Source organism: Vidua macroura, chromosome 8, assembly GCF_024509145.1.
Source record: "Vidua macroura isolate BioBank_ID:100142 chromosome 8, ASM2450914v1, whole genome shotgun sequence".
NCBI lineage: Eukaryota > Metazoa > Chordata > Aves > Passeriformes > Viduidae > Vidua > Vidua macroura.
In genome coordinates, this window is record NC_071578.1 from 9597355 (window position 1) to 9609678 (window position 12324).

Here is a 12324-nt window from a genome sequence, read left to right on the forward strand (position 1 = left end):
CTAAGTGTTGTAAGGTCTAAATATGAGGGTGCTGCTGACAGAAAGGTGTCCACCAAAGGAGAATATTATTTATAACAACAGAGGAAATCAGAAATTCCTGAACAAAGAAAGGTGGTTTCACAGCAGCCTGAGGGACTGCTTGTTTCTGTGCAGGGTACTCTTTGCAGGGACTCCATACAGACCTCATTGCCCCCTGCCCACACAGGAAACTCAGTTCCTCGTCTGGACAGGTGCTATGGGTCTTGCATCCACCAACCCAGTTAATGCAGTGCTGGCAGGTGCTCAGGAGGCTGTTAACAGTGTGTCCTGTTGGCTTTTCACAGTGCTGTGAAAAGCCAACATTGAGGGACCAAAAGTGTGCAGCTCCTGAGACACTTCTCTGCACCAGTAACAGATTTATGAAGCCTCCTTCTTATGCCTTAATTCTGAAGAACAGGTGCTAAAAGTTGACTTGCTCTGACAGAAATCTAGTGAAAAGCAGCTGACAGCCAGAGCCCTTGGGAAGAAGCCATCACATTTCCAAGCGCTGTCTGTCTCCGTGCAGCGCAGCCAGCGCTTCCCATACTGACAGCATTCGAGCACCCCGGGCTCCTGTGTTAGCAGCAAAGAGACCTTATGCAAATTCCACTCTTGTAGGCATCTTTGTGAAAGAGCCACTGTGCAGGAGATTGCAAGTCAGGAAATCTGAATTTGAATGGCAAGTGTCTCCCCTGTGGTAAATTAGCAAAGTCACACTGAATTTCAGTGAGGCTGCATCAGTTTGTGCTGGTTAAGGAACTGATTGCTTCAGTTGACTTATTATACTTCCTAACTTAGGCATTAGCTGAACATAAAAGTCACTCCTTGTATGTCAGCTTAATTAGAAGAGACTAATTTCATTAATTTAATGAATGAAATGTAATTAATGTTTATAATGCTATGCAGAGATCTTGTTTCAACAAGCCAGATAGATTTTTCTTTCTCTTGTAACCGTAGCAGTCTGATTGCATTTGATCAACATAATAAAAAGTACAGCTGCAGACTATAGGGTTAGACTATATACTAAAGGTATATGACTTGCAGAGCTTCACAGGGAACCTGAATTGCCTATTTACATGCACTCAGTGCATCAGGCGTGGACATTGTTAACCCTAAATTAGGTATGATTCTATTCTAATTGAAACTAAAGAAGGGGCAGGTCTTTTCAAGACAAAGAAATTTCATTGACACAAAAATAGTAAAACCAGGAAGACCTTCTTGTCTCCCAGTATTCCACCTCAGTTTGATGGATTCAGAAGCATTTCCATCAGGACTGAAAAATTAAATTATAATAAGGTGTGGAACTCCTTATTTTCAGATGCAAAAACAAATAAATTTGGGCAACTCATGAAAAGCATAAACCACCTCCAAAGTCCAGAAGATCACACAATAAAGAAACTGACTATATTAATGAATAATGTGCTTGAGCAGAACAGAGTATAAAATGAATGTGTATCAAGGATATAAATAATAAATAATAAAGTCAACACAAGTTATATCTTTTGAACTAAGATGAAAAAGAAAATATTTAAACATGCATACAAATATAAATAATGCGGAAAATAAGGTACCTCAAGCTGTATATACTATAACAGCTCAGATTCAGATAGCTCAAATGACACTTTAATTGTATTAATTTTCAACATTATGAAGCTATCTCCCAGTATTTAAGGACAGCTGCCTCACTGAACTTTAGTAGTGTTCTTGTACGCACCTCCATCTCTCTAATGCTCATATTAGATATGCTCAATTTAGTCTCTCCTGATATATTACAAAGAATGTATCCTTAATATGCATAAGAAGAACTTTTCATTTTTTTATGGCACTTAATAATAATCTCCAATATCATAGTTCTCCCTGTAGACTAAAACAAAACTCTCAAATCTTGAGAGCTTTGGCAGAGTTTTCAGTATTCTTGTTCTCACAATTATTTGAGGCTTTTTTGCTTCCTTATAATTTTTTCAAAGTAGGATCAGAGCCAGAATAGCCTCCAAAAAACACTGCCAACAACTACAGGTCAATCATAAGCATAATATTTGTTAAATAACCTATTTACACTTAGCTGGCAATATTAGCAAAGTAGGCAGCTCTACACAGTGCAAAAGACAAATTTGGTGGTAAGGAAGCTTCTTATCTTTGCATGAACATGGCATCAATTAAATTGACTTATCAGTCTACTTTCCCCTGGAGATAACTGCAGAATGTATACAGACTACAGCAGAATCAGGTTTGTCCTTTTGGGTGAGTGGACTCTTGCTATTACAAATTATGCTGGCGTGCTGGGGAAAGCACTGTGGATAGGGCATCGTTCCACTGCATGAGTCAAACCTGTTAAAGGATGTTATGAACAAAAGAGGAATCCACTAAAACATGTACAGTCTTGTCTTAGACGGAGCCATAACTGTATTATTTGCGTTGTGATAGTCAGCTTATTTTATATCTTTATTTCTCACCTAAAAGCACATACTTAATGCTACAGCTATAGCTCACTGTGTGACAGGGATCCCATCAGAATCAAAATCTCAGTGCCAGTCACCTGCTTCATTTATTTCTTACTGTGAGCCTAATGAGAAAACAGCCAGAGATATCCTGAGAAGCTGAGAGGAGAAATATCACTTTTCCAGAGGTACCAAGAAATTCCAGCTGTTCTGAACATGAGAGACAGAAAGAGCAGCTGAAATATCAAGAAATATCGTTGTGAAAGGAATAACTATCTCATTCTTAGTGTGATGGAATTAGATTGTACATGTCAGAGCCACAGGAAGAAAAAAACAGGAATTGGGCAAAAACTTACCCAAAACCTGAGGAATTAAAGTTTGTCTAATGGCTTCAACAGAAATTCCACTGCACCAGTGTTATTCACACCTTCCCTCGTGAGCAAAGTTCTCTCAGAATGCAAAAGCAAAGCACATCCCCAAGGTTATTTTACTAACTCCTAAACATGCAGCAGAACTGGTATTTCAGAGAATAAAAGTGCTGCAGATGATCATTTTGGGAGGAATATGTGATATAGAATATAATGTTTATGTAGGAAAACAGACATTAAGATAATGGCAAGTTTTCAATGGGGCAAGAGAGTGAGGCAGCACTTCTCACAGAAAAGTGGATGCCTATTCCCTTTTCTGATTATTTCTTTGGTCTGCAAAGACAGAAGAAACCATTGTGGTTTCCTTGAAAGGAAGAATTTCCTTTCAGGAAAGGGAATGGAATCCTGTGATTTCAGTGAGGATCGGTTGGGCAAGCTTGGGCCATATTCCTGCACTTCAGGTCATCCCATCAGCTTTTCTGGTGTCCATGTTCTATCAGGTTGATGTTTGTTGTTTTTTTTTTTTTTCTTTTGAAGTTTCAATTCTTCTGTTTCTCTTCTGTCTCTTTGTTTTCCTTTAATTCCTGATTTTAGGGAATTGAAAGGGAATCATATGGGCAAGTTTTGGTCCTTTTCCCTGCACCACATTTCATCTCAGTGCAATTGGTTGTAGTCATTCCACTTCAAATTTCCTGGATTTTTCAATTTCATTTTTGATTGACCATATCTCCTTTCTGGAGTCTTGTTGAATAATGGGAAAACTGAAATCTGGACTTTCAGTCCTTCAGAAGAACATCAGCTGTAAGAACTCTCTGACTAGACAGCATGTTGATGTTCAGGGATAACATTATATTTTTTTTAATGAGCAAATAGCACAATAAAAGCAAAAGTAATTTGACTGTATTTGCCAGAATAGTGTCTTACAACAAAAAGACTAAGGATGGTTGTTCAGCTGAAGAGAGACAGAAGTTTATATGAGCATGGGAATCCTCATGGAAACAACAGTCATCCTGGCATTGCTCCCAGGCAAAACAAGCTAAGTGGGAACTGATCAAGTGTCTAATATAAAAAATTATTATTCTCTGCTGTTACAAGCCTGGTGGGTTTCCAAATTCCTGCATTGCTCCTTCCCTACCTGCAGCTTCATCTCAGCTAATACAAAATACTGCCTTTTCCTGTTGTGCCTTAATCTTATGACTCTGTAACAACAGGCACTGGGCCTTGCTGGCTTCTAGCAGCCCCAGCTTTCAGATATTGCTTGCCTGGTTGTTTTCATGCTCAATTCCACTCACTTTATGGCAGATAAAGATGTCAGGTCATTCTGTTCTTGCTGTGTCAGTGATCACATACTGCAAACCCTTAGGTTTAACACCATGACCCAAACACACAACAAAGATTCCTCTTCTCTATAGATCCAGGATGGAATTAATGCATTCTTATAGACACCAGAGGCTGTGTTGTATAGGTGTGCAGTTAGCCACCTATGCCCAAAGGAAAAATTATATCCTTTGTCCTTGGTAGGTTTAAGAGATAGGAAATTACATAAAGGCTGGGGAAGGAAAAATGGAAAACTTGGCCTTAATTATTTTGACACCATTTATCATTTCTGCTCTCTATATATTTTTTTTCCCATATGAGCTGCAGCTTCTAACACAGTCTAAGATGAAGAAGTACTGAGTTGCACTTGATCAGGTTAGTATAACCAAATCACAGGGATGGATAAGGATTTCTAACTTTGTATCACACAGGGGAAAAAGGAACAACATTTTTATTTCACTTTCACACACTGTAGGATGTCAGACTGTGTTTCTTTTTAGGGTATTCAGTGAGAGAATTGAGTGCAGAGGTAATGATACTTCAGTGGGAGATGTGCATCAGTAAAGGAGAAATAAAAACTGACTGCAGATACCAAGGTGTATGTGAGAGAGAGCCCAAATTGTAGGTGTGGATGTGCAAAAATGAGGAGGAGGGAGGAGAGAAGTCTTCTCTCTTCCCAGATGCATTCTGTGCAGATTGTCCAAGGATTCAGGCCCAGCTGTTGTCAGCTAAATCCTACCTGTGGGAGAAACAAGAAAGGATGGAATGAATACCCAGAAGGGACACAAACCAGTGCCTCCATTTGCATATGTGTCAAAGCCTTAAAACCTTTTCTAAAAATGAGTTTACTTCCCCCTGTACCTGGAACCATTAGAGGTATTCTGAGTCCTTTTCCCAGCTTGCATCCTTCAGCCACAACTTTTAGCAGCTCTGAACAGTACCATGGTGATTTGTTTTAGAAAAGGGAGAAGTTTAAGAAGAAAATACATGTATATACCAAATAAAAAAGTTTCTTCTTGTGTTACCAGAGGTGCCCACTAGCATTGCTTGGTATTGATGCAGCTGCCATGTGCCTGTCCCTTTGCCATCTGAGAAAAATAAAGAGATTTTTAAGAAGTCAGGCCAAAAGTATGCCTTGGATGGAAAATAAATTTTCTTCCCTATCCTGAAAAGGGAAGAAGGCAAAAAATTTCTTTGTGGGGTTTGCCATGCTTTTTATTAAATATCTGCTGACATTGGTGTATACTTAGCCCAATTTCCAGAATACTAAACATGAAAGAATTATCAGAATAACAGACCTGGCTACTTTCTTGCATAGTATCTCAATGCTTTTGGGATTTTCCCACAGTCATTTTGATAGAAATCAGATTGTACAGGCATTAGTGTAGTCTAGCAGGCAGGGGCATGACAGCCAGGCTTGCAGAACAGTATCTGCTCACAGAGTGCAGGGCATGGATACTCTTTTCAGCACATTTCAGTTTAGCTTTGTTTTGCAGCCAATAATTCTTCACCGTTTCCTACCATGGTGACATGAGAGTCACATCCCTAGAAAGATGGTTTGGAATAATTCCTTAAAAAGAGACAGTTTCCAAGTAGATGTGATGAAATTAGATTTTTTTTTTTTTTCTGGAAGTTTCCACCCAAGAATAAGAATCAATTTGTCAAGTTTTTCCTCAGGTATTACTGTGCCTAAGACAGGAAGAACTCATGGTCCTTCCCTCCTTGGACATGGCAGTAACTGGCTTCCAGTCCAGAACTGCTGAGTGCTCCTGTGAACCTGGAATCCCACTTGGAGAAGGTCCCAGGAGGAGCACACTCCTCTCCAGTGCCTGCTGAGAGCTTTGCTGCTTCAGCCACACACAGGGAGCCCTTTCCCTGCACATTTAGCAGGGGTGAGCATAGAAAACTGAGGAGCAGAAACTTGAGTCCAGCTCCAGGTTTCCTCAAAGGCCATCCCAGCTGCCTGTTTGCAAGACCAATTTCTCACTGCAATTTTGATATCTCCAGAAAACATTTTGATAAACATACACAAAAAGGACTTGTTATTTCACACCTTTAGAGTCATCACAAAGGATGTCTGGTTTTCAACTTTTCCATCGTCTTGCTGTAGATAGATTGTGAGAAAAAAAGTTTTTTTCTATAGAGGAAAAAAAGAGGAAAGGAAACAATGATTAAAAAAACCCTTTAAATTCCCACCATAGAAAGCATTCATATATAAAAAAAAAAATTTTTCAGCAAAATAGCTCATTTATCCTGCACAAGATAAAGCCATATATAAAATAATAGTATTCTGCCTTTTGAGGCATCTTGTATTTTTTGACAGCCTTAGCCCACAGCCTTTGATTAGATAAAGGCCTTAATATTGCATTACAGCAGAATTACCTACATTATGGCAGCTGCTTGTTGCAATTGTGTTGACATGACTGGCTTCTTGTGTGAATGTATTCTGGTCTTTCTAATCTCTTTAGCATCAGCAGCAGGACATTTTATTTGCAATTGATTTTTAAATTTAGGAGTAATTGAAGTTTAAGTGCAGCTACCTTCTTGTAACAGGGACAGGTTGATACTGTTTAAATCCTAATTATGCACTGATTAAAAGTGATTGCATTGCCAAAGAGAACAAGGGCTACAATTTATTTCATTCTTAAAGGCTCAGCATAGAGAATTAATTGTATTTCCAGGAAAACAGATCAACATAAAGAGGAAGCAATTAAGAGTTCATTGTTGAATCATAAATTTCCTAGTAATTTTTGGAAGGTAGACAAGGTAGACTTAACTTTGAAAGCAGATCTTGTTGACAACGAGGATTAGTCATTTAATGATTTTGGTACTTGATGGTAGAAGCTTTACCAACCATCACTCATACTAAAACAGGTCTTACCTGTTTTTGTCTTGCTAAAACAGGTAAGGCAGAAATGGGCTTATTTTCATCTAATTCAGTCTTGTAGTGATCTGGTATTTGCTTTGTTTTCAAATTTAATAATGAAACGACAGCCTGCAAATTATTCTCATATAACAAGTAGGATAAACAAAACCACTCACACTTTTCCTATGACCAGGAATCATTTCATAAGCACCATAAAAGAAATAAGAAAGCATGAGGGAAACAGAGCAGCAACATATATTTAGACACAGGTTGTGTTTGTATAGTGGGCTCTCCTGTTGCATCTGAAATCTCACTGATGGACTATCAGCATTCCCAATGAAGTGTAAAGGCAGTACCTGCCTGCACCATGGAGGCAGTTTAAAGAGGTTTTTTTTAGGGTTTCATTCCTCTTTCTCTGTAGAAAATACTGGATTTAGTTCCAACCAGCCTGTTACTGGCAGGAAAAATTTCACTAATGGCCAACAAAATTGGCAAACAGAATTTGCACGGTGCCCTGGCTCAACTCAGCACTCTTTCAGACGAGTGTCTCTCAGCACTGCTGGTTCCCCAGGAGACAGGGAACTCCATTCCTTTTGTCAGGCTTTGAGAAATGCCCCAGTATTTCACCGCCAATGCAGGGAACAGTGGCACTGCTGTGTTAGGCTTCCCTAAGGTAGCAATTAGTAGTAAACTGATCAGTATTACCCAGAACTCCAGAAGAGCACACACACAGTTTATCCACACCTTTCTCTTTCTGGGATGTTAAGCTGTATGGAGTGGTTCCAGTGGGTGGAACAAGTGGTCACTGGGAGACCACTGTGGAATACGAATGAGCTCTGCAGTCTTCTTATATCACCGTACCAAATGATGGACACAATGAGTTCCCGTTTTGGTGATCATAGAGAAAGGTTCCAGTTCAAGTTTGTTTTTAGCCTGGCTCCTTAGGAAAGCAGGGCTCACACATTACTCTGTGTGTCACTGAATTACTTTTGAACCCTTTTAGCCTACGTGTTCCCAGAGTAGCAGAGGAGATGAGTTGCCAAGATAACTTAGTTCCCATACAATTTGCAAGTTCAATCAAAAACAGCAACCCAAATTTCATCAGCACCATTTTTTCTGTTATAGGGAAAAAAACAGCAGAGGAGAACTTTATGATTACATAAGGAGAATGTAGAAAATCTGGGTTTTTTCGTTTGTAATCCATTCACTGGGAGATACACATCCCTAACAAAGCAGACATACAGAAACCTGTACTCTTTATCTTAAACTTCTCAATAAGTAGTGAAATCGAACACAATGGTTCATGTCAAAAGAAAAATTTTGGATTATGGGCTGAGGTAAGTCTTGACGCATAGTAATAATGTGAAAAGTCATTATCAAAAAGTGTGTAGCTTCAACTGAAATGTTAGGCTTACCAGGATCAATGCATAGCAATTCCACTGCAATAAAATCTGATCCAGAAGGTGAATAGTTAAATAGCATTTAACAATAGTCCTTCAGAAAGCCACTGTCATTTTGGGTGACTCTGGAAGTCAGTGGATTATCTTCAGGCACACACTGGCTGTATTGAAGAGAAACCATTGGTAATTCTGAATTCTGGTCATGAGTTTAGATAGCAATTTCTATCTCCTTAGTGACATTCTATTGTGGTTGAAACATAAACAATTTCAATGGCTCTACTCAATACTTGCTTACTGTCTGTAGTATGATTTTTCCCAAACCTTTCTTGAACCATAATGATCACCTAGGGAGCTCTGAGAGCAGTCCATCCTGGGCGTTGGTCCAGGATATTACAAAATAAAAATGACTTTGCTATAATTCCTTTTATGTGCATTGGTTTCTCAATTATGTGATTTATAGAAACTTTCAGGCTCAATTGCTGCATTTGAGAAGATGCAGGAAAAGAGCAGGTCTAACACAGGGTGGCGTGTAAGCCTGTATATCTTTAGGGAATGCTGTTCCAAAGCTCAGTGAAATTAGTAGACTTTTTTTTTTCTTTTCTTTTCTCCTTGCACTGCCTTCAGTGGGATTTGTGCAGGTTCAGAGGACATTTACAGGTTGCAGAGTATTGAATTAGAATCATGGAAGTGTTAATGTGTAGTATATGCATAATAATAGAATGGTGATTAGAAATCAATATTGACATTTGTCTTATGCAAAAGTCAGAGAAATATGCTACTCCTGGGATTTAATGCAGAATTAATATAAAAAACACAACCCAGGGCTAATGTTTTTCTGTACTCCAGGAATTTAGAGGTTTCTAAGACTGATCAAAACCTTTCACACACTCTTTTTTCCCATGTTCTATATGGATCAAAAGTATGAAAATGTAACTGAAGCTATTATGTTTGCATGAATATTTTAAAATCTATAAACAAGACCTTTCCTTTGTAAGCAACTTCTGTATGGAAAAAAATCCATTTCCCATAAAGGACTCACAGGAAGAGCTGTATGTTCAAACTGTACTTTCTATTTATTTCACCTCATTTGGTTGTCTGCGCAACTTCCTTTTCAGGAAGGATGATAACTGAAAACATCTGCTTACTTATTCAATGTTTTCTTTAACTTCTTGAATTTCAGTAATAGGGAGATAAATTTGACTCAACCTAACCTACAGATGGATAAAAACTTTTGATACAGTTGTTAAACTTTCCACAGCTTTAGACCCAACAAAGATGTTTCCCACATCCCTTTCTGCATCAAATTTTTCTCCTGACTTGTGACTAAAATTTTATGAAGGCTTCAGCAAACATGACTAAATCTATTAAAGAGAATGATCTGAGGTCATGGTACCAATATTTGTGATGAAGCAGTTTCTCTTTACAGGCAGCTGTGGGCACTGACCTGGTGTCCAGTGGAGGGGTCAGCCTGGTAAACTTTTGCAATCTTCCTTCTTATTCAACAGCCTTTATTATTCTGTTTGGAGAATCTGTTTCCTGTTAAAATGTTTGGGTAACCAAGTATATCCTCCTTCAATATTGCCAGTCACCCACCAAATGTTTGCAGAACATTTGTGGATTTCCCAAGACATTCCTGAGCTGATGGTGGTCTCGCATGATTTCCAGGAAAATGCATACAACTGTGACAAGTCAGATACCTTGAACTTACAAGAACAGAGATCACCAACAGCTTTGAAACATGAATAGATATTGCCAAGCTGCTTGGAAAATAAAGCCAAGCCAGCATTTTCTTTTGATGGTTGGAGGGAACACTTAGCTGAGCCTGATTGATCTTTTTTTGTTATCTGAATCCATATGAGATTAAATGATAAAGACATGGTCCTGTTCTACAGTTTTATCGTTACAGAATACTATGTCTTTTATACAGATGAATACAAAGGTTTGTCCCAAATGTTTTCCTGCAAGATTTTTATCTCCTCCTTCAGATTTTTCCTATACAACCTAGATGAGCAGACTGTATTAACCACTTTTTTTCACTTTTAAACTGCTCATGACTGCATCGACTATTTGTCTTCTTTAAAAGTTATCTTTCTCTTTCTTTTGATTAAAAAAAAATTGTGACCCACTCAAAATGCTGCTTAGGAGTTGTTAAATCTTATAAAGAATGCTTTTCTGCTACAGGTGAATTTCATCTCCAATCCTTCAGGTAAATTTAATCCCAAATCAAATCCCTGCTCCCTGCAACTACCTGCACAGAATTGAGCCAGTATAGAAGTCTTGTACCAGCTGTAATATTTTGGTGGGGTGAGTTAATTTATTTAAGTGCTGTGATTAGTGGCAAATATTTGGAGATTTATTTCTTGTGGTGGAGCAGTCTGAGCAACAATCATCTCTGGTTCAGCAAGCAGAGGTGAGTGCTATGAAGAGGTTCTATAATGCACTATGAAATCAGTTGTTTAATGGAAATTTTTTTTTCTCAAGACTTTTAGTGGTTTACTGGATGTTCAGGAAAAGATTTAATCCTGTGTCTTTTGAATGACAATGATCTCTACAACCTAAAGAAGCCTATGGGTTCTTCTTTGTAGGCAGAGTGTGGCTGGTTTTAAGCTGGCTTGTGTTAAAACTATGTGTTCAAAGGCTGTGCTAGATAATGAATCCTGCTTCGTGCAAACAAGGGACTCAATCAGTGGCTTGGAGACAATCTTCCTTTCAGCATTTTATATATAAAAAAGAAACCCTCTATTTGGAAGACTTGCTATTCTTTAATTTTGGGATTGGTGTCCAGTTATCCATTTATATGCTTTTCTTCTGAAGTCAGCACAAAACCTTCCACAGCTCTTGGTTTTCATGCATTCCTGACTGTTGACATAAAGGCAAAAGAAGGAATCATGGAACAGCGTGTTACATAGCAGAACAGAGCTTGGGAAAGGAAGCTTAGATAGCCACTTACTTGCTAAATCTAGCAGCAAATAAAATTAAGAATTCCAGCCCTATAATCTTGTAATTAAAACTTGGCAAACTGTTGTGGGGGTTTTATTATTATTTTTGTATCATTTCAGCAATGCAAGAAGCAGAACATCTTGATCAAAATGGCCTAGTACAAAAATGTCATAGGACTTATTATTTTTAGACCAGTTTTTATTACTTTATCTATTAAAAATGTAATGCAAATATTTTGATACATCAACCTTTAATGGATACAGGAATAAAACCACTTAATTTTATTTAAATCATTTATGAAGTATGGGTAAGCTTAGGAATAAGAATAGTTCTGGACTTCAACCTCAGCTTCTGACACCACTCTTTGGAGTAAAACTTCAGTTGAAATAGAGGCCAAAATCCTGCCTTCCTTACATCCATGTGTGATACTTCTACAGAAAAAAAGTCAAAGCAGTAAATGTATGAGCTAAAATGTATTTTTCTAGATGAGATCAATTAGAGAATAAAACTGGGCTCTTCATTACTTTTTAATATTCAACTGTAGACTCAGAGGCATGTAGTTTGAAAGGTTCTTTTGGCAGATACATCTGGCTGTAGTGAAGCATTTTGGGCACTAGAAATGGGTGAGATGGTATTATTTGTTTTTCAAAATAAGAGCAGCAGAGAGCAAGTTTGGTTCTGCAGATAAGATTTGGTGTTGAACAATGCAGGCTGGGAGGGGGGAAAGGGTTCGCAACAGTGACAGATCGGTAACAAATAAAAAGAACCCCAATAATTGTTTTCACAGAAGTTTTGAAACAGCTTTATAGTGGAGGGCTTTCTTCCCTCTGCACTGCACCTTCTAAAGTAATAGCATTCCAAATGACAACTTTACAGGAAGACTTACAGTTTTTTTATTATTAGGACACTCCATTAAAAAAGATATATTAACATGGGAATTTACAGATCTCTGTCTGAGTGCATCCTATGCTCCATCG